The sequence below is a fragment of the Bos indicus x Bos taurus genome, chromosome 4 (assembly GCF_003369695.1).
Source record: "Bos indicus x Bos taurus breed Angus x Brahman F1 hybrid chromosome 4, Bos_hybrid_MaternalHap_v2.0, whole genome shotgun sequence".
Classification (NCBI taxonomy): domain Eukaryota; kingdom Metazoa; phylum Chordata; class Mammalia; order Artiodactyla; family Bovidae; genus Bos; species Bos indicus x Bos taurus.
This window is the reverse complement of record NC_040079.1, coordinates 7338128-7361698: the sequence shown is the minus strand read 5'-3', so window position 1 is coordinate 7361698 and position 23571 is coordinate 7338128. Positions and strand designations below refer to the sequence as shown.

Sequence of the window (23571 nt, the reverse complement as noted above, 5' to 3'; positions counted from 1 at the left end):
AGAAGAGATAAGAAAGCCTTCCTCAGCTTTCAGTGCAAAGAAATAGAGGAAAACAACAGAATGGGAAAGACTAGAGATCTCTTCAAGAAAATTAGAGATACCAAGGGAACATTTCATGCAAAGATGGGCTCGATAAAGGACAGAAATGGTATGGACCTAACAGAAGCAGAAGATATTAAGAAGAGGTGGCAAGAATACACAGAACTATACAAAAAAGATCTTCACTACCCAGATAATCACGATGGTGTGATCACTGACCTAGAGCCAGACATCCTGGAATGTGAAGTCAAGTGGGCCTTAGAAAGCATCACTACGAACAAAGCTAGTGGAGGTGATGGAATTCCAGTTGAGCTCTTTCAAATCCTAAAAGATGATGCTGTGAAAGTGCTGCACTTAATATGCCAGCAAATTTGGAAAACTCAGCAGTGGCCACAGGACTGGAAAAGGTCAGTTTTCATTCCAATCCCAAAGAAAGGCAATGCCAAAGAATGCTCAAACTACCGCACAATTGCACTCATCTCACATGCTAGTAAAGTCATGCTCAAAATTCTCCAAGCCAGGCTTCAGCAATATGTGAACCGTGAACTTCCTGATGTTCAAGCTGGTTTTAGAAAAGGCAGAGGAACCAGAGATCAAATTGCCAACATCCGCTGGATCATAGAAAAAGCAAGAGAGTTCCAGAAAAACATCTATTTCTGCTTTATTGACTATGCCAAAGCCTTTGACGGTGTGGATCACAATGAACTGTGGAAAATTCTGAAAGAGATGGGAATACCAGACCACCTGATCTACCATGGATTACCTTCCTCCAAAGGGAGTTGTGGGCATGAACAGCCTATAGAGTTTGTGAGCCTCATCCAGTGTCAGTCCTCGTCTCCTACTCTGGCCCTTTGCACTGGGTACATCTCTGGGCAAGGACAGTGACTTGCTCCTCTTTGTATTCCTCAAGACTGGTAGACAGCCTTGCACACAACTGGTAAGAAAGTGTATGTGTGTGTGGATGTATGCATGCATGTGCACACACATATAGTAAATATATATATATATATATATATATGTATATATTTTTTTCTTTTTCTTCAGAGTCAACCTTGTAAAGTAGATAATGTTTGAACTGGATCTTGAAGGATGTTAATCATCAGAGAGCATTCCAGACCAGAGGATGGTAGCAGAGATGTGAGCTGGGCAACAGCATAGGAAAAAGGGGGGCCAGAGGGTACAAAGCGCATTTTGGAGAAGGAACATGATCAGTTAGGACTTTGAGTCACAAAGGAAAATAGACTGAGTCGTATTATAGCAAGCTTTACAGACTTTATTCTGGGGGTGGGGGGTGCTGGGTCGGATAACTGCGGTCAAGCAGGGAATAAGCTGGTCATGGTGCTGACATGGAGATGTCCCTGAAGGTGACGGGCAGGAGGGGTCGAGAGGGATGTAACATTGGTCAGGTGGCTGCTACTGCAAGAGTCCAAGTGTGAAGTGAGGTGAGTTCTGACCAAGCATAGCAGGAGTGGGATACAAAGGACTGAACAGACTGGAGACCAGCACTTCACAAATGTTTGACACCATGGTGCTCAAGGCTGGACACAAGACTGTGTGTGTCCTATGGGTCTGGGCACTGCCTGAAAAGCCCTCAGCAAACCGGAAGTTGTATGGAGTGGCCATGCTTTAATGATCCAACCTAGACAGCATGTTAAAAAGCAGAGACATTACTTTGCCAACAAAGGTTAAGGCTATGGTTTTTCCAGTAGTCATGTATGGATGTGAGAGTTGGACTATAAAGAAAGTCAAGTGCTCAAGAATTGATGCTTTTGAGCTGTGGTGTTGGAGAAGACTCTTGAGAGTGCCATGAACTGCAAGGAGATCCAATCAGTCCATCCTAAAGGAAATCAGTCCTGAATATTCATTGGAAGGACTGATGCTGAAGTTGAAACTCCAATCGTTTGGCCACCTGATGCAAAGGACTGACTCAGTGGAAAATAACCTGATGCTGGGAAAGGATGACAGAGGATGAGATGGTTGGATGGCATCACCGACGCAAGGGACATGACTTTGAGTAGGTTCTGGGAGTTGGTGATGGACAGGGAGGCCTGGCGTGCTGCGGTCCATGGTGTCGCAAAGAGTTGGACACGACTGAGTGACTGAACTGAACTAATAAATCTTGTAGTCGCTCTGTAACACTCCTATGATTGTTTGAATTTTTAAACATTGTTTGCCATATGAACCACTGAAGAAGGTTGGTGATTCAGTGCTTCCTGTAGCCTCCTTCGCTCCTCCCCACCTTCAGTCTGGGCCTCCCTCCTTGCCTTAGTCTGAGCAGCACAGCTCCAGGGAGGCTCAGTTTCCCCGGTGATGGCATCACCCTCAGCCAACCTGGAGGGAGTCCCTGGTGTGGCTTTAGAGAGCCGGGGGCAAGGTGGGCATGCGGCCGATGTTTGGGGATGCTTCAGTGCCCTGGCATCCATGACTGCGCCTCATGCTTTCTAGAACCTTCCATGGCCTCAGTTATTTCTATACGCAGGTGTCAGCTTGCCTACACTGAGGATGTCAGTACCTGACAACAGCTTAGACACTGACTCATCCCAGGGTTCCTGCATCTTCCCTGGGATCAGAGCTATGAGCCTCAAGAATGAAGGATCGAACCCCAGGGGATTCCAGGCTCCCTCAGCAAAGGCAAAGCCTCTAGGCCTGGATCACCCCCTGAGCAGAGGTGAGGTCACCTTGAGCCAGTAAAGGTGAGAAGAACAGCAAAAGGATTTCAGGGGGTCTTGTGTGTGTGCTCAGTCGTGTCCAACTCTTTTGAGACGCCATGGACTGCAGCCCACCAGGCTCCTCTGTGCATGGGATTCTCCAGGCAAGAATCTTGGAGCGGGTTGCCATGCCCTTCTCCAGGAGATCCTTCCAACCCAGGGATCGAACCCTCATCTCCTGCATCTCGCACATGGATTCTTTACCACTGAGCTGTCAAGGACAACCCTTAGGTGGGTTTTACTTTAAGCAAACCCCAGATGTGGAGAAATCCAGACATATTTTCATACAAGCATCAGAGTTTGTTTTCAGGTTTATTTTAAAGAATGGCTAAGGTTATTGAATTTCCCCATAACTAAATTCCCCACAGCTTTTGGGAATAGTGTTTCAGTTAAAAAACAAAAAACAAACATTTCTCACCATGTACATTAAGGAGCACTTACTGTGCAGATCATGGCCTATCCCAGCAATGACATTATTAGTTATAAGAGAAACAAGCTTATTCCTCAGATTATGACTCATATTTACAAGTGACGTTGAAGTTTTATAAGGCTGACCTTTGAGTCAGCCATTTTTGATGACCTTGTAATGAGAATAATGCCGCCTCTGGCTTTCAAGGTGAAGCCTGTCACATCAAAGGCTAGTCAGATGAAATTAGGAGTGTTTTATAGGGACACCGAGTCCTTTCTAGCTTGGCGAGGGGCAAACCTTAGTAGCACTTAGTCAACAAGCCCATACTGAGTACCTGAAGGTCGTCAGCCTGGAGAGTATATAGTCAAGACGACCACATTTTGTAAACAAAACTCCCAGGTTTTCAGTATAACAAAGAATTTTTATGTCACTTTCTGGTGCTAAGAGATCGTCTGGGTAATGTAATTTGGACCCTCAAAGTAGAAAAACCTGGGACAATTCATGGATTCATTTGCATAAAGGAGAACATCTGAGATGATGATTGTTCCAGAAAATAAGCACGAAGGAGGTTTGCTCCACTGACACTGGTCCGGCTGAAGCTGCACGATGGACGTGGAGACATTCCGTCTCTCGCAGGAGGTGTGCTAGGTCCTTCCTGCGAGCGCAGGGCGGTTTCTTAGAGCATACAGGGTCAGTAGGGATTTGCTAAGCAGACAAAGGGTGGGGGGCAAGGAACATTCCAGACAGGAACAGAAAGTCTGAAGCATGGGGAATGGTAGATTATGACACTCTTCTCAAGAACTCACAGAAATTAGAAAATACTTTGAAACGAATGCTGATAAACATAGAACAGATGTAAAATTTGTGTGTTACACCTCAAGTCATCCTTAGATGGACTTAAAATTTTTAATTTCTTTTTGGCTGCACTGGGTCTTCATTGCTGGGCCCAGGCTTTCTCTAGTTGCGGCAAGTGGGGTCTATGCTTCAGGGTGGTGCACGGGCTTCCCGTTGCAGTGGCTTCTCTTGTTGCAGAGCACGGGTTTTACGTGCGCAAGCTCAGTAGACATGGAGCACTGGCTTAGTTGCTCCGAGGCGTGTGGGATCTTCCCGGACCAGGGACTGAACCTGTGTCCCCTGCATTGGCCGGTGGCTTCTTAACTACCGGACCCCCAAGGAAGTCCCCTCATTATTTAAAGTTCAGTATCTTAGCAAAATGACCACACAAGTGATATTATGTCTTTTGTGCCTCACATCAAAAGGAAATGATGAAAAAAATTTTTTTAATTAAAAAAAAGGGAAATGATGTTACTTTGTTACATTATTGATGAAGTTGAATTTGGATAATGAATTGAAGTAGTGTTTAGCAGATTTTTCTGTATCCTGTTCCCTGATATTCTTCATCTAACAAATTAAGCATCTGTTAATGATTCTTATCTAAGTTTTTACAATGATGGTCATAAATTGATGATTTTGTATTTCGATCCTGCTTTTTACCTTTATTAATTGACTTGTTGGTAAAGGTTTTTGTAAAGCTTTCCTTTCTCTACCTAAAAAAGTTTTAAAAACCTCAGTAACGTGGATTTATGGATTCTTTAATGAGTTAAAACGTTCGTGTGTGTGTGCTAAGTCACTACAGTCGTGTCCGACTCTTTGCAACCCTGTGGACCGTTGCCTGCCAGGCTCTTCTGTCCATGGGATTCTCCAGGCAGGAATACTGGAGTGGGTCGCCATGCCCTTCTCAGGGGATCTTCCCGACCCAGGGTTCAAACCCACATCTCGTATGTCTCCTGCACTGGCAGACAGGTTCTTTACCACTAGCAATGGCTGGAAAGCCCCAGTGAGCTATAACACATTCCTCTGTTTGTTTTGATGCTCAACTTGTCCCAAATTTAGCTGGTGGTGAGCCTCTTCAAGCTGGCCCTGTGCTCTGTTGACGTGTCCCCATTGGTTTCGGGGCACTCTCCTACTTTCTAGCATGAAACGTTCCATAGTTCACCTTTTAGGTTTTTTCCCCGGCCCTGGAATCAGCCAGATCTCCAAGTTTCTGGCTCTTTTTAATGGTATTTAATAACTACAATACGGGCATCAGGCACACTCACTGCAACTGAGATGTTTCTAGTGCTCTTCAGAGAGCAGAGTTAGGAAGTGTCTGTGTGTACTTGCGTGTGAGTGTGTGCATGCACCGTGCACACGTGTGTTCACATAGCTACTTACAATTCCAGTCCAGCTCCACCGTTCTTCCTTGCCTGTCTCTGTTCCATATTTGTATCTCCTGTCTCAGGATTAGAACCCTGGTTCCCCCAAATATCAAAACTTTATTCATTTGCTCAAAAACATAGGTTTTGTAAGTTATACCAAACAATTTTCAGTTCAGTCGCTCAGTCGTGTCCGACTCTTTGTGACCCCGTGAACTGAAGCACGCCAGGCTTCCCTGTCCATCACCAACTTCCAAAACTTGCTCAAACTGTGTCCATCAAGACAGTGATGCCATCCAGCCATCTCATCCTCTGTCGTCCCCTTCTCCTCCTGCCTTCAATCTTTCGCAGCATCAGCGTCTTTTCCAATGAGTCAGTTCTTCACATCAGGTGGCCAAAGTATTGGAGTTTCAGCTTCAGCATCCTTCCAATGAATATTCAGGACTGATTTCCTTCAGAATGGACTGGTTGGATCTCCTTGCAGTCCAAGGGACTCTCAAGAGTCTTCTCCAACACTACAGTCAAAAGCATCCATTCTTCAGCGCTCAGCTTTCTTTATAGTCCAACTCTCACATCAAGTAAAGTGAAACAACTTTACTTCTAAGTAAAATTCAGTATCTCTTTTTCCCCTTAGTATATATACCACTGAATGTACTTTCTTCTTTGTGGTCAAATTATCAGTGTGACATACCATTGGGTTTCTGGGTTTTGTTTATATTTTCAGGTTCGTCTTTCCATACTTAAGTTTTTTTTTTTTTTTGGAAATGTAATAAAACATTAAAATGATTCAAATTTGAAGCTATATAAAAGTGTACACTCAGGAAGGACCAATTCTCTACTCTAGCCCTTACATCTCATTTCCATTCTCCCCGAGTCATGTTTTATTTCTTGATCTGGATGTGAGATTACATGGTGTATTTTTTATTATTATTCATAAAGTGGAACACCTATGATTTATGCATTTTCTGTACATTTTATACATGAACGAAAAAGTGAAAAAAATAAACCCAGTGAGATGTGCCAGTCAGTATTCATCTGAGAAGCAAAATCACCCTAAGTATTACTGAACAAGGGAATTATAGGGCCTTACACAATTTATCCTGAAGTAAAAGTCCAGAAGGGGGAGTTGGAGGATCAAAAAATAGTCAAGATCTTGCCGAAAGTCAAGACATAGCTGCAATGAGAGGAAAGAAGAGGGGAAAGGCTGAGATGGGCAACAGAGCCCCCCAGTCCACCCCTCAGGACTGGGGTGAAGGTGGGGAAGATGGAAATCGAGCTGGGGGCAAGTTGGTAGATGGAGCTGCTGAGGAAAGGGAGGAAGGCAAAGGAGGGGCAGCGCTTAGCAGTGATTTTTCCAGCTGGTGCCTTCACGGTAGTACCAAGAAAAATGAGACTGCAAAATTGTGAGTAGCGGTTTCTGGGGGCTAAAATTGGGAGGGAGGTCTATGGGGAAGAGGAGGGCCAAAAGGTGCGAATTTCCTGTCAGGCAAAATTTCCATATCTTCAGAACTTTCTGAGAATCGGTAGAAATTTCAGTGCACAGGGGGTGTGGGCATTTCAACACAGGTGAGAAAGTATTTATTAGCTACCACTTATAAGCAAGGGGGTATAGCTCAGGGGTAGAGCATTTGACTGCAGATCAAGAGGTCCCTGGTTCAAATCCAGGTGCCCCCTCAAGTAAGTCTTATTTTAGTACCCACACCAAATTACACCTTCAGGTGGGCTTTTCTCGGTGGGCAGATTGAGGGGTGCAACAGTTGGTAAAGGAGATGGTGGCAAAGGAGTTGGTAAAGTAGAAAGGAAGCTGTCGAGCTCATCTCCTGGGCTGGGGCAATGGAAAGTCCCAGAACCAGCAAGATGATTCTATCCTAGACCACGGGGACTCCAGGCTCATCTGAGCACTAGAACTACCCGGAAACATATAAACATATACATCCCCCTCTAGGCCTGTCTCCAGAGATTCAGGTTTTGATCGGCTGTTTTCAACAGTAAAACATCTCCTGATGTTCCTTTCTGAAACTTCCTTTCAGTTCCATGCTGAAACTTCCTTTCATCCACTCACATCACAGAAACATCAGAGATGATTTCTTTTTCTGGGGCCTCATTTAGCAGCTCCTGTACTCGATCATCCTGAAAGCCCTTCTCGGAGAACGGCAGTCGCTTTAGAGGACTTGGCATGAATTGAAGGCTGGGGAGAAGCTTCAGGGCCGCCAGGCTGGAGGGGGTCCACGCTCGGGCGAAGGAGAGGGAATGGGTTTAGTTCACAGTGGAGTTGTCCTCATGGGCTGATGGAAAGTAAAAAAAAGGTGCTGCTGAGATTACAGTTATAACAAGGGAAGGGCCTGTGGGGTTGAACCACAGGGACCCCATTTTCTCAGCTCCATCTCAGGCCGGCAGTCTTATCCCCTCCCCTCCTTTAGCCCACTTATAAGGAATGTGTCCAAGACAGATAAATTCTCCATCAGCTTTTACCCTTGCTTCCATCTGAGATAAACCGCAGAAGAGTGCCTTTTGCTGATCCTGGTCATGAGTTCTGGTCATGAGATCCCCATGGGGGAGGACAAAACCCTGGTTCCCATCAGTGTGGATGTCTTCCTCCTGTGGTGGTCAGATTGTCTTCAGCTTTGGTCCCTATAATTCTCCTGGTACCCCATCAGCGGCGCAGGGCGCCACTCTGAATGATGCTGGATCGTTGTCCGCCAGGTCCTACCCGTGCAGGTCATCCACAATAAACTTTCGTATTTGTACTTTATGGAGTCATCTGCTTCTTTTTTCATTCTTAAAGTTCCTTCTCAGTTCAGAGGATGTGATTTGGTCTCTCCACCTTCCAACAACTCCCTTTCAGTTAATTTTCTGTGATTGAAAAAAACGTCTTTTTTTAGCCTCTGGTCCCGTGGAATGAGTCTTCGTAGGATGGAGGAGAGGTCGGATAGTTTAGGTCTTTGCCAGAAAGCCTCTCTAGCTTCTTGCAGCCCCAGGTGAACTTCTCCAGGGCTGACTGGATGCCCATTAACACTTACCTTAGAGCCTTGCAGACGTCACCTTTCCTGCGGGTTCATCCCCCCTTCACCGCGCACATGCACCGCCGTGGCGGGGAGCTGGGAGCTTTGATGCCTCTCCTATGCTCCCCTTGTAACCAATCACAGTGAGGTGCTTATAGGAGGTCCTCGGGGCTCCAGTCGCTCCATCCTGAGCTGCTTCAGCAGGGTCTGCACAGAGCGGAGACTAAAGAAAGGGCAGTGGTGGCAGTGATGGGCACTGTTGAGGGAGCATGCGGACGGTGACTGGCGGCTACACAGTAGGGGCTGCAATCCACTTTCAGTCATGCGATCCGTGCCACGCCCCAGGCTACTTTTCCATCAGAACCTCAGTCACCTGCCTTTAACAGGGACCCTGGAAATGTACTGTGGACGTTGGCTTTCAGCCCGAGCAGCAAAGACTCACAGGGCCCGTGGTCGGGGGGCAGGGGTGAGTGGGCTCCAACATGTTTTCTCAGGAAGATGATCCAGGTGACTGCTTCCGTTTGAGTTTGATAGGAATAGGTTGCCAATCTTACCAGCTCTCCAGAAATAAGTAGAAACTTTCAGTGTGTTACAGGAGTCCTGGGTGTGACCATGAAGGTGAAAGGTGGTTGTATGAGTGATAAGTCTCTTCAGTTGTGTGACCCCGTGGACTGTAGCTCACCAGGCTCCTCTGTCCATGGAATTCTCTAGGCAAGAATACTGGAGTGGGTTGCCATGCTCTCCTTCAGGGGATCTTCCCGACCCAGTGATCAAACCCGAGTCCCCTGCCTTGCAGGTGGATTCTTTACTGCTGAGCCACTGGGGAAGCATGAAAGGTGGTTATTAGACACCCATAACAAGTAAGGGGGTATAGCTCAGGGGTAGAGCATTTGACTGCAGATCAAGAGGTCCCCGGTTCAAATCCGGGTGCCCCCTACTACACTGGACTTTTTATGGAATATTGGAGGAAAGCTGGCAAAGGCAGTGGTTTCCATTCTGTTCTAATGGATGCTCAGTTATTCACAGTGGCAGCTTGTATACAGTGGGCCGGTTGTCTCCCGAGGAAGCTCTTGCATGCATGCATGCTAAGTTGCTTCAGTTGTGTCTGACTTTTGTGACCCTGTGGACTGTAGCCCACCAGGCTCCTCTGCCCATGGGATTCTCCAGGCAAGAATACTGGAGTGGGTTGCCATGCCCTCCTCCAGGGGATCTTCCTGTTATTTCAGGTCAATAAACTCACATCATGACCACCTGGGGGCGCATCTAGCTAGTTCACAGACTTCACTGCCCTGTTTATTCCACTTGAAATTCCGGGTCCTCTCCCTCCACTCTTCCTCTCCATTTCTTCATCAACAATTTGTTGTTCAGTTGCTCAGTCCTGTCCGACTCTTTGCGACCCCATGGACTGCAGCACAATAGTTAAAAGCGAAAATCATACTGTCTGACAGGTTTTCTCTTCCAAAGCGAGGGAATAATAATAACCACCAATAATATAATTGTGGGCTTCCCTGTGGCTCAGATGGTAAAGAATCCACCTGCAATGGAGGAGACCCGGGTTTGATCCCTGGGTCATGAAGATCCCCTAGAGGAGGGCATGGCAGCCCACTCCAGTATTCTTCCCTGGAGAATCCCACGGACAGAGGAGCCTGGAGGGCTATAGTTCATGAGGTCCCAAAGAGTCAGACACAACTGAGCAACTAACGGTAATATAATTGTAGCTGCAAGTTGCTTAGTTATATAAAATATTTGCCTAAGAGGCATGAGGTTACCACTAGCTTTAGGAAAATAAAAAAGATACAGGTTAGGGACTAAGAAGTTCACCAGCCTCCCCAGTGTCCCCACCAGCACCCCCAGGTTTAATGCACAGATACACAGGCTGAAGAGACACCTTCTGGTGGTACTGCATGTGTCTCCCAAGAGATTGGCAGGATCTCTTCGACTTGCTGTTTTGTAGTGCAGAATAAGAGAAAGACAAATTCTAAAGGCCCTTCCAGCAATAGATGTCCATGCTTCTCCAGGCTGCTGCTGTCACCACACATGGAGGAGAAGGGGGAGATGCAGGCATGTGAAGGGGTAGGGTTGTGGGACTCCAGGGCCTGGGAGGGAGACCTCTATGGGCTGAGCTTGTGGAGGAATAAGTTGCTGGTCTTACCAGCTTCCTAGAAACCAATAGAAACTTCCAGTATGTTACATGAGTCCTGGGTGTGACTATGAAGGTGAAAGGTGATTATTAGACACCTATAATAAGTAAGGGGGTATAGCTCAGGGGTAGAGCATTTGACTGCAGATCAAGAGGTCCCTGGTTCAAATCCAGGTGCCCCCTGCCATATTGGATTTTTCATTCATGGAGACTGTTACTCGTTCCATTTTTCTTCATTTTTCCACCAGTTCGGATCCTCCTTGAAACAGGAAGCTCCAGGTCGGCACTAATACAGGAGCAGCCTGGGTGGACACCCCTTCCTGTGTCTTCCTGCACTAACACTCCAGGTATCCCGCCTCCTTGTGGCATCTGCGTTTTCTTCTTCTGTGTGTTTCTCATTTCTCCAGCTCTGTTGGATCCTCAAAGAGAAGGCAAGGCCCCCGATACAGACTGATGGGTGTTTTTAGGGCAGGCTAGAAAGTTGTAGATACAGCTGACTTCCCAAGAACAGACAATAAATGGTAACCCTAAATTACCACCCTCATCCAAAACAGTTTGGCACAGCAGAGTGGGGGTGGGGGTGGGGGTAGGGTCAGACCTATGGGAACAAGGGGCCAGGAGCCCAGGGAGGGGTGTGTGGGCAGTTATGGAGACCTTTGGGCAGCTCTTGGGCTAAAGCAAGGCGATCGGAAGTGGGTTGGGGGTTCATCAGGCACCTGCTCTCCCTTTCTCCTTGTTGATGACCCAACACACCAACTGAGGCCTGAAAAGTTGTAGACTGGATGGAAGATGTCTTACTAGGAGCCAGGTCTGGCAGCTTCCAGAAAGTCAGTCCTGAAGGAGATCTATAACTTAATTTTGTAGAGTTTAGTGTCACCACACGGATGAAAGGTGTTCCTCAGAATGTGCTGGTGTTCCTGGGGGGATAGCTCAGGGGTAGAGCATTTGACTGCAGATCAAGAGGTCCCTGGTTCTGGGACTGGCACAAAGGTGGTCAACAAAGGCACAAATGTAGATCAATGCAACAGGATAGAGAGCCCAGAAATAAACTCAGGCGTCTACAGTCAGTTACTCTGCAACACAGGAGGCAAGAGTCTACAATGGGGAAAAGACAGTCTCTTCAATAAGTGGTGCTGGGAAAACTGGACAGCTACATGAAAAAGAGTAAAATCAGAACATTCTCTAACACCACATACAAAAATAAACTATAAATGGATTAAAGACCTAAACGCAAAACCAAATACTATAAAACTCCTAAAGGAAAACATAGGCAGAACACTGCTTGACATAAATTGCAGAGATATTTTTTTGGACTGGTCTCCTAGAGTAATGGACATAAAAACAAAAATAAAACAAATGAGACCTAATTAAATTTAAAAGCTTTTGTACAGCAAAGGAAACCATAATAAACAAAATGAAAAGACAACTCACCGAATGGGAGAAAATGTTTGCAAAAGATACAATAGACAAGAGATTAATTTCCAAAGTATACAAACAACTCATACAGCTTAATGTTAAAAAAAAAAAAACTCAAAAAAAAAATGGGTGAAGATCTACATAGGCATTTCTCCAAAGAAGACAGCAGGCACAGGGAAAGATACTCAATGTCACTAATTATTAGAAAAAGGTAAATCAAAACTAAAAAGACAGTTACCATACGATCCTGCAGTCCTGCTCCTAGGCATGTGTCCTGAGAAAACTCTAATTCAAAACAATACATGCGATCACAACATTGTTAATCAGCTATATCCCAATACAACATAAAAGATTTTTTAAAAAGATGCCCCTCAATGTTGATTGTTCACTGCAGCACTATTTACAATAGGTAAGACAGGGAAGCAACCTAAATGCCCATCGACATGAATGGTACATATATTTGTTGTTGTTCGGTCACTAACTAACTGACTCTGCAACCCCGTGGACTGTAACACTCCGAGCTCCCCTGTCCTTCACTATCTCCTAAAGTGTGCTCAGATTCATGTCCACTGAGTCAGTGGTGCTATCTAACCATCTCATCCTCTGCCCGCCCCTTCTCCTTTTGCCTTCAATCTTCCCAGCGTCAGACACGTGCAGCATAAATGGCAGCTTGCAGCAAGCGCTGTGAGCAGTGGTTGGAAGCAGGGTCTTAGTTTCCCAGACTGGGAGTCCTAAAACTGGGCCAGAGGAGCCAGCAGTTAGGGCTAAGGTCCCTAGTAGTGTCTGCCTAGTCAAGACGAATTCAGGCAAGGAGGCAGAAGGAAACGAGTAAAGTAAAAAATTTATTGAAAAGAAAAGTACATGCTGAAAGGAGATGGGCAAGCTCAGAGAGAGAGTTACGCCTTTGGGAAGTTTAAATCCTTTATAAGGGGGCAGTTCTGTGAGTCTTTGTCTTCCCGTGCCTTATTCCCCCCTGGTTAATTTGTCTCAGGACCTTCCCCTGGGGTGTGCACACCTTAGCCAAGATGGATCTCAAAGTGAAGGCTTCTGGGAGGAACAAGACTCATTCTGGCCTGGAATTATCCTCTGACTTTTGACTCCAAGTCTCTCTGAGCATGTGGAGTGTCCCCTTATCTTTTACTCAGGAATTTTTTCTTCTCTTTGTCCTTGTCATAATTATTCCCTTGAGGTGTTTACAAGAGACTAAGACTGGCTACTTACCAGTCAACAGAGGGCTGATTGTAAATTCCTCAACTAAAGCCCACCTATCTCTTATCTCAGGAAATGCAAAGAGGAGGCTGGCTGATGGTAAATGTCCAACGTGGAGCCCATCTATCTCCTAACCTCAAGAGGAGGGGAAGTAGTTGCTGGGGTGTCAAGGCCTCAAAGGGGAAGCTGATGGGTGAGAGGGAGAGATTCCAAAGGTGGGAGAGACAGCTTGCAGCAAAGAAAGTTTACCCGCTCCCTGGCGTGGAGATGGAGGGGGCCAATCAAAGTGAGTTCATCTTACACATTTGCCCACAGATCACAGAGCCTCTGGTAGAATGTGGTTCTTCTCCAGCAGCATTTCTTGGTCTTAGATTTATGTTAGCTTAGGTCCATTCATGATCTAGGGGATTCCTAAATCTACTCAGCCACCTTACACTACATTACATTCAGTCGCTCAGTCGTGTCTGACTCTTTGCGACCCCATGGACTGCAGCATGCCAGGCCTTCCTGTCCATCACCAACTCCTGGAGCTTGCTAAAACTCATGTTCTTTGAGTAAGTGACGCCATCCAGCCATCTCATCCTCTGTCGTCCCCTTCTCCTCCTGCCTTCAATCTTTCCCAGGAGCAGGGTTCTTCCTATCAGATGGCCAAAGTATTGGAGTTTCAGCCTCAGCATCAGTCCTTCCAGTGATTATTCAGGACTGATTTCCTTTAGGATTCACTGGTTTTCTCTCCTTGCAGTCCAAGGAACTCTCAAGAGTCTTCTCCAACACTGTTAGGGGAAGCACACTGATTGAAACCGCCCACCCTGGCCAGGCACCACAGTAACCGTTTGCATGAGCTGTTTTACAACAGGAGGTCCTGGTAAGCCTCCACCAACCAGAAGAGTTTGGGAAAGGTCAAAAGGAGACACCACCTGTCCGACCACCTCCTAGAATCCTTCTCTCTGGCATCCATCTTGGCTGAACAAGGCGTGCACCAACAGGAAGGACTCTGAGTCAGAAGGATTGGCTAAAGACAACCTGGAAACTAATTCATCATCATAAAACCCGAGACAGCAAGCCATGTGACAGAGCTGTTCTCCTGGGTTCCCTTACCCTCCTGCTCTCCACCCAGGTGCCCTTTCCCAATAAAATCTCTTGCTTTGTCAGCACATGTGTCTCCTCGGACAATTCATTTCCAAGTGTTAGACAAGAACCCAGTTTTGGGCCCTGTAAGGGGTCCCCTTTCCTTCAACAACACCACAGTTCAAAAGCATCAACTCTTCGGTGCTCAGCTTTCTTTATGGTCCAACTCTGACATCCATACGTGACTTCTGGAAAAACTATTGAACATATGGACCTTTGTTGGCAAAATAACATCTCTGCTTTTCAATACGCTGTCTAGGTTTATCATAGCGTATCTTTCAAGGAGCTGCTGCTAAGTCACTTCAATCATGTCCAACTCTGTGCGACCCCATAGACGGCAGCCCACCAGGCTCCCCCATCCCTGGGATTCTCCAGGCAAGAACACTGGAGTGGGTTGCCATTTCCTTCTCCAATGCACGAAAGTGAAAAGTGAAAGTGAAGTCGCTCAGTCATGTCTGACTCTTAGCTTAGGACCCACCAGGCTCCTCTGTCCATGGGATTTTCCAGGAAAGAGTACTGGAGTGGGCTTCCATTGCCTTCTCCATTTCAAGGAGCAAGTGTCTTTTAATTTCATGGCTGCAGTCACCATCTGCAGTGATTTTGGAGCCCCCCAAAATAAAGTCTGTCACTGTTTCCACTGTTTCCCCATCTATTTGCCATGAAGTGATGGGACCAGATGCCATGATCTTAGTTTTCTGAATGTTGAGTTTTAAGCTAACTTTTTCACTCTCCTCTTTCACTTTCATCAAGAGGCTCTTTAGTTCTTCACTTTCTGCCATAAGGGTGGTGTCATCTGCATATCCGAGCTTATTGACATTTCTCCCAGCAATCTTGATCCCAGCTTGTGCTTCATCCAGCCCAGCATTTCCCATGATGTACTCTGCATAGAAATTAAATAACCAGGATGACAATATTTAGCCTTGATGTACTCCTTTCCCAATCTGGAACCAGTCTGTTGTTCCATGTCCAGTTCTAACTGTTGCTTCTTGACTTGCATACAGATTTCTCAGGAGATAGGTAAGGTGGTCTGGGATTCCCATCTCTTGAAGAATTTTCCACAGTGTGTTATGATCCACTTGCAAACCATTTCATTATTCTTGCCTTGAGAACCCCATGAACAGTATGAAAAGGCAAAAATATAGGACACTGAAAGATGAACTCCCAGGTTGGTAGGTACCCAATATGCTACTGGAGATGAGTATAGAAATAACTCCATAAAGAACGAAGAGACAGAGCCAAAGCAAAAACAATGCCCAGTTGTGGATGTGACTGGTGATGGAAGTAAAGTCCAATTCTGTAAAGATCAATATTGCATAGGAACCTGGAATGTTAGGTCCATGAATCAAGGTAAAATGGAAGTGGTCAAACAGAAGATGGCAAGAGTGAGCATCAACATGTTAGGAATCAGCAAACTAAAATGGACTGGAATGGGTGAATTTAACTCAGATGACCATTATATCTACTACTGTGGGAAAGAATCCCTTAGAAGAAGTGGAGTAGCCCTTATAGTCAAGAAAAGAGTCCAAAATGCAGTACTTGGGTGCAATCTCAAAAATGACAGAATCATCTCTGTTCATTTCCAAGGCAAACCATTCAATATCACAGTAATCCAAGTCTATGCCCTGACCATTAATGCTGAAGAAGCTGGAGTTGAACGGTTCTATGAAGACCTCCAAGACCTTCTATAACTAAAACCCAAAAAAGATGTTCTTTTCATTATACAGGATTGGAATGCAAAAGTAGAAAGTCAAGAGATACCTGGAGTAACAGGCAAATTTGGCCTTGGAGTACAGAATGAAGTAGGGCAAAGGCTAACAGAGTTTTGCCAACAGAACACACTGGTCATGGAAATCACTCTCTTCCAACAACACAACAGAAGACTCTACATATGGACATCTCCAGATGGTCAATACCAAAATCAGATTGATTATATTCTTTGCATCCAAAGATGGTGAAGCTCTATATAGTCAGCAAAAACAAGACCGGGAGCTGACTGTGGCTCAGATCATGAACTCCTTATTGCAAAATTCAGACTTAAATTGAAGAAAGTAGGGAATACTACTAAACCATTCAGGTAAGGCCTAAATCAAATTTCTTATGATTATACAGTGGAAGCAAATACATTCAAGGGATTAGATCTGATAGACAGAGTGCCTGAAGAACTATGGACTGAGGTTTGTGACATCCTTCAGGACACAGTAATCAAGACCATCCCCAAGAAAAAGAAATGCAAAAAGGCAAAATGGTTGTCTGAAGAGGCCGTACAAACAGCTGAGAGAAGAAAAGTGAAAGGAAACAGAGAAAAGGAAAGATAGACCCATTTGAATGCACAGTTCCAAAGAACAGCAAGAAGAGATAAGAAAGCCTTCTTAAGTGATCAATGCAAAGAAGTAGAGGGAAAAAATAGAATGGGTAAGACGAGAGATCTCTTCAAGAAGATTAGAGATACCAAGGGAACATTTCATGCAAAGATGGGCTCAATAAAGGACAGAAATGGTATGGATCTAACAGAAGCAGAAGATGTTAAGAACAGGTGCTAAGAATACACAGAAGAACTATACAAAAAAGATCTTCATGACCCAGACAACCACGATGGTGTGATCACTCACCTAGAGCCAGACATCCTTGAAAGTGAAGTCAAGTGGACCTTAGGAAGCATCGCTACAAATAAAGCTAGTGGAGGTGATGGAATTCCAGCTGAGCTATTTCAAATCCTGAAAGATGATGCTGTGGAAGTGCTGCACTCAATATGCCAGCAAATTTGGAAAACTCGGTAATGGCCACAGGACTGGAAAAGGTCAGTTTTCATTCCAATCCCAAAGAAAGGCAATGCCAAAGAATGTTCAAACTACCGCACAATTGTACTCATCTGACATGCTAGCAAAGCATTGCTAAAAATTCTCCAAGTTAGGCTTCAACAGTACATGGAACTGTGAACTTCCAGATGTTCAAGCTGGATTTAGAAAAGGCAGAGGAACCAGAGATCAAATTGCCAACAACTTGGATCATAGCAAAAGCAAGAGGGTTCCAGAAAAACATCTACTTCTGCTTTATTGACTACACCAAAGCCTTTGACTGTGTAGATCACAACACACTGTGGAAAATTCTTCAAGAGATGGGAATCTCAGACCACCTTACCTGTCTCCTGAGAAATCTGTATGCAGGTCAAGAAGCAACAGTTAGAACTGGACATGGAACAACCGACTGGTTCCAAATTGGGAAAGGAGTACATCAAGGCTGTATATTGTCACCCTGCTTATTTAACTTATATTCAGAGTACATCATGGGAAATGCTGGGCTGGATGAAGCACAAGCTAGAATCAAGATTGCCGGAGACATATCCATAACCTCAGATATACAGATGATACCACCCTTATGGCAGAAAGTGAAGAACTAAAGAGCCTCTTGATGGAAGTGAAAGAGGAGAGTGAAAAAGTTGGCTTAAAACTCAACATTCAGAAAGCTAAAATCATGGCATCTGGTCCCATCACTTCATGGCAAATAGATGGGGAAACAATGAAAATAGTGACAGACTTTATTTTGGGGGGCTCCAAAATCACTGCAGATGGTGACTGCAGCCATGAAATTAAAAGACACTTGCTCCTTGGAAAAAAAGTTATGACCAGCCTAGACAGCATACTGAAAAGCAGAGACATTACTTTGCCAACAAAGGTCCATCTAGTCAAAGCTATGGTTTTTCCAGTAGTCATGTATGGATGTGAGAGTTGGACCATAAACAAAGCTGAAGGCTGAAGAATTGATGCTTTTGAACTATGGTGTTGGAGAAGACTCTTGAGAGTCCCTTGGACTGCAAGGAGAGAAAACCAGTGAATCCTAAAGGAAATCAGTCCTGAATGTTCATTGGAAGGACTGATGCTGATGCTGAAACTACAATACATGTGAAGAACTGACTCAGTGGAAAAGACCCTAATGCTGGGAAAGATTGAAGTCAGGAGGAGAAGGGGATGACAGAGGATGAGATGGTTGGATAGCATTGCCAAGTCGATGGACATGAGTTTGAGCAAGCTCTGGGAGCTGGTGATGGACAGGGAAGCCTGGTATGCTGCAGTCCATGGGGTCACAAAGAGTTGGACATGACAGAGACTGAACTAAACTCAACTGTTGTGATCCACAAAGTCAAAGGCTTTAGTATAATCAATGAAACAAAAGTGGATGTTTTTCTGGAACTCTCTTGCTTTTGGTATGGTCCAAGGGATGTTGGCAATTTGATCTCTGGTTCCTCTGCCTTTTCTAAGTCCAGCTTGAACATCTGGAAGTTCTTGGTTCATGTACTGTTGAAGCCTAACTTGGTGAATTTTTAGCAATGCTTTGCTAGCGTGTGAGATGAATGCAATTGTATGGTAGTTTGAACATTCTTTGGCATTGCCTTTCTTTGGGATTGGAATGAAAACTGACCTTTTCCAGTCCTGTGGCCACTGATGAGTTTTCCAAACTTGTTGGTATATTGAGTGCAGCACTTCCACGCATCATCTTTCAGGATTTGAAAAAGCTCAGCTGGAATTCCATCACCTCCACTAGCTTTGTTTGTACCGATGCTTCCTGAGGCCCAATTGACTGCACTCCAGGATGTCTGGCTCTAGGTGAGTGATCACACCATCGTGGTTATCTGGTTCATTAAGATCTTTCCATAGCTTTGCCTTTTTCAGAATGTCATATAGTTGGAACCATACAGGATGTATCCTTTTTAGATTGGCTTCTTTCACCTACTTCTGCCTGTTCCTAGGAGTGGTGACTCTCCGTGGTCACATCTCTATTAACTGAAGAAACAGAGGTTGGTACGGTCATCTGTGTCCTTGACTGAGTTTACTAGAAAGTTCCCTGAGCTGAGTGTCAGCCCCTGAGGGTTAGATGCTCATGTAGTGAATTTGGACAGATACCTCCCTCGCCTCCAGTTTCTGTTCTTCAGGTGCCCACCGTGATGGGCACAGTCATCTGACTCTGAAGGCCATTTTGCAGTCAATGTCTAGGCTTCTCCAGGCTGCTGCCCACACCCTGGGGCTATAGGCTGGGGGCAGGGCTGGGTGAGACGGGGACACAGGCTGTGTGGTTTTTGAGGAGAGAGCTGGCTGCCTTTTCTGTAGCAGGTTGATGAGTTTGCAAGCAGCAGATTTTGCAGTTTCCAAGAGAGGTCCATCCTGAAGTGGCAACTCACAGGTTTACAGGTAGTCTGGGTGTGGCTGGATAGACAACAACATTAATTATCACAACATCATCACAGAAGGGGGTATAGCTCAGGGGTAGAGCATTTGACTGCAGATCAAGAGGTCCCCAGTTCAAATCTGGGTGCCCCCTACTTATTCTTAACTTTTCCCTTTTGGTACAGCATTTCAACTTCTTCCTTATTAGATGTCAATGTAAAGTTTTTTGTTTTTGTTTTTTTAAAAAACCAGAAAATTGTGAAGCTTTACTATGATAGTTGGCAGTTCTTAACTTTGAGTATAAATTGGAATCCCTTGAAGAGTCTATAAAAGTACCATTTCCCAGGCCCCACCCTGGACCAATTAAATCAGTGTATATGAGGTGGAGCCCAGGTATGGTAAACTCTCCCCAAAGCTCCTAGTCTGCAACGAAGTTGAAGCCAGCTTTAGCAGAGATTTCAGAAGCTTTCTCAGAGTGGTTCCCTTATCCCAGCTCTGTCTGTTACTGAGTCCAAGTGAATCCAAGAGACAAGTTATTGAGGCAAGGAATATTTTATTTGGAAAGCCGGCTGACCAAGAAGATGGCAGACTAATGTCTCAGAGTAACCATCTTGTTAGGGTCTGGATGCCAAGTTCTTTTACAGAGTCAGAGGGAGACAAGCAATGAAGAACTAAAGTCAAAAGGCAGAATAAAGAGGGAGAGGCAGTGGAGAAGTAAAGTGAAAGGGTCTTCAGCCTTTCAGTCTTCAAAAACATCTCTGGGAATGGCCAGCCTTTGGCGGGGTGCATTAATCTCTTCTTTTTCTTGTAGCTATTCACAAGGTGGTCAGGATCAGATTATCACTCTAGGAGCTGAGCAAAGGCACTTTAGTTTACAGTCAGGCAGAGGGGCACGGTTCTCTGAGGCAGGCTATTATGTATGATTGCAGGTGGCGCTAGTGATAAAGACCCCACCAATGCAGGGGACAGAAAAGGTTCGATTCCTGGGTCGGGAAGATCCCCTGGAAGAGGTCATGGTAATCCACTCCAGTATTCTTGCCTGGAGAATCCCATAGACAGAAGAGCCTGAGTTCATAGGGTCCAGAGTCGGACGTGACTGAAGTCCTAACACACACACACACACACACACACACACACACATGCATAATAACAAAAGCAACCAAAAACAAACCAAAGAAACAGTTTCCAACATGGAGTCAGAATTGGCTTCTTCCCTGCAATATGTCTGCCCAGCATCTTGTGTTCTGGAGTTCCTCCATTCTGAAGGGTATCATTTGTCACTTGACCTTAAAGTCATCCTCCAGGAACAATTGCTGTTTCAGCATTTTTTGGTTTCCTTAATTTTTCCCTGTCTCAGTCCAGTCATTCTCTGTGGGACGAGGTGGAACTGATCTATTTCCAAGCCAAACCACCAGGACCCATGGTTCTCAGGGAATGAGCCCTCCCTGAGAGGGGCTCAGAGAGTGCGTGGAGGATGAAAAATCCACATGTGAAAGTGTAAGTTTGGGTCTTGTAATTATTAAAGACAATTTTATATCTTGTTCAAGCTTTACAAGTAAACGTCTGCAGAAGGAACCAGTAAATTATATCAACTATCTCAAAACTAAAGAACTCCATGACTTTCTGGCTTGGAGAACAAACGTTTTGGTTGATGATCTGAGAATTCACTGTAGGTTCAGAGCTTAGCATGTAATTCAGAAGTACAGTTCATGGGAATTTTGTCATTTGAATTTATTATCCCTGACACTAACCATCTTTTATGACCTTTCTTACAACTACAACAACAGAAGTCTATATGGGCTAAAAATAGCCTCCCATAATAAAACTATTTGACTGTGAGAAAGTCTTAATCTCTTTCTATTGAGAAATAGCCATTTAAGACAGAGCATGGCCAACTCTAGTTTTCCTCCAGACTTTGTCTAACTTGATAAGTTGGCAAATAGCTCTTTGTCTAACTTCCTGTGTTGTAACTATTCTGTTCAACACGAGTTATCTTATCAACACATGCATACGTGCCTGTAAAAACAAAACTGTAATTTTCAGGGCTGTGCTTTAATTCCTCTTTCATTAAAGCTCATTGATTTTGTTAACAAGAGACTTGAATTTTTACATTAGTTTTTTTTTCCTCAGGGAGGTGGCGATTGTTATTCCAGTTCATAAGCGCTTGGACTTTTGGCTTAGAATCTGGTTGCTGGTCCCTTTCCTGTCCTTGCCCTCCCTGGATGCCTCCTGAGAGTGAAGGTTATCTCACTGATGGCCACCTCTGTCTTGCCTCCTCTTCGCTCCTTTTGGTCCTGCAACCTGACCCAGCAGCCCTGAGCTCAGTCTGGAACCCCATTGACTGGGGTGATTCCTTCCTTCTTAACCTTTCCCATAATGTAATGGTCTGTGTGCTCAGTCGTGTCCAACTCTGCGGCCTCTTGGACTGTAGCCCGTCAGGCTCTTTTGCCCGCGGAATCTTCCAGGCAAGAATGCTGGAGTGAATTGCCATTACGTCCTCCAGGGGATCTTTTTGACCCAAGGACTGACCCAAGTCTCCTGAGTCTCCTGCATTGGCAGGAGGATTTTTTTTTTTTTTAACCACCAAGCCATCAGAGTCGGACAGGACTGAGCATGCAGGCTCTGAGTGGGAGGCAGTTGCATCTGCCTGTCTCTTGCCCTTTAGGAGGCTCCCTAGGGCCCACCCCACCCCCAGCTGTCTCCCTCTGGCTGGGGGGAGGCCTTGTCAGTTGTGTATATCATTTCATCACTTAGCTGGGACCAGGCCCTTCCTTGAATACCTTGCTCCAAGAATGAATATGAAAAACTTTCTCTGCCTTTGAAAACACTGCCATTCACATTTCGATTTACAGTAAGTCCCCTACATACAAATGAGTTCCGTTCAGAGAGCGTGTTCATAAATCCAATTTGTTCCTGAGTCCAGCTAAGTTAGCCTGGGTGCCCAACTAACACAGTCGACTATCTAGTACTACATTGTAATAGGCTTATAATACTTTTCACACACGTAATATGTACATAAAAAACAAACAAAAAAGAAAACATTTTAATTTTATAGTACAGTACCTTGAAAAGTACAGTAGGGAACTACAACAGCTGGTATACCAGGGCTGGCATGCATGTGCTCATCTTTGAAAGTTCAAAACTTGAAGGTTCGTATATAGAGGACTTACTGTATTGCAAGGCTCAACTAGCCTCAGAGTTGAGCTTTCCTCTAATTGTTCTCAGACACTTACATGGGGATGGATGCAGGAACTCTGTTTCCTGACCAAGGATTGGACCCGAACCTGAACCTGTGTCTCCTGCATTGGGAGTGTGGAGTCAACCACTGAACCACCAGGGAAGTCCTCACAGTAGCTTTTTAAAAAGCCCAAATGAACTTACTATACACGCATTTGTCATGCAATTTGGTTTTTTTCACTTAATGGTATTGTTAAGCATCTTTCCATGACACACTCTGGACCAATTTCATCCTTTCTTGTTGCATCATATTCCTATGACTGCAGCATAATGTTTATAGCCTGTCTCCCTGTCACTGGATATTAGGTGGTTTCCAGTTCACTGCTAATACAGAAAGAGGTTGCAGTGGGTCTCCACCACTCGCTGTGCATTCATGAGTATTTCTGAAGGATATATTCCTACAAGTGGCATTCTTCTAGAGTATCATTTTTCCTAAGAAACATTTTTTTTTTACAATGGCAACATGCTCAATATAGAAAAGTTGAAAGAGAAAACACACAAAAAGTTGAAATCACCTATAATTCTTCTCAGACACACTTTTGTAACTGCCTTTTCACTTGAACTCTCATAAAGATTATTCTATGTCTTTAAATAACTCTTGGGCATAGGCTGTGAACGTCTTTCAAGTGGGAGAAGACAATGTCATCATGTCACACTTACATTGTCATCCCAGCACGCCTGACACACAGTAGATGCTCAGTGCCTGTTAGCACCCAAGAGGATTATTTGGAGGATTTGAAATGTTTCCCAACCTGTAAAGGTCAACCAGGCTACCAGGGGGCCCCCAGCCAGACGCACATAGAAGTGACAGGGAAACAAAGGCTGGTCCCTGACAGCTAGGAGGCCAGGGTTCAAAAAAGCAGAGCTGACCTGGACATCTCAACCAGCAAGATGGAATACTGGTATGTCAACACAGTAAAAGGTGTTAA

The 23571-nt window shown here is 44.9% G+C and overlaps 1 protein-coding gene and 4 non-coding genes across 7 annotated transcripts in view; 4 read left to right on the top strand and 1 right to left on the bottom strand.

The window, feature by feature from the left end:
* Positions 1–23571, bottom strand: part of ZNF746 (zinc finger protein 746) — a 77115-nt gene that overhangs the window by 26345 nt on the left and 27199 nt on the right. The gene's annotated exons all lie outside the window — the stretch shown is intronic.
* Positions 6954–7025, top strand: TRNAC-GCA. The gene has a single exon. It is a non-coding gene; the product is annotated as a tRNA-Cys (tRNA).
* On the top strand, positions 9218–9289 carry TRNAC-GCA. Its single transcript has one exon. It is a non-coding gene; the product is annotated as a tRNA-Cys (tRNA).
* Positions 10605–10676, top strand: TRNAC-GCA. The gene has a single exon. It is a non-coding gene; the product is annotated as a tRNA-Cys (tRNA).
* TRNAC-GCA lies at positions 19488–19559 on the top strand. Its single transcript has one exon. It is a non-coding gene; the product is annotated as a tRNA-Cys (tRNA).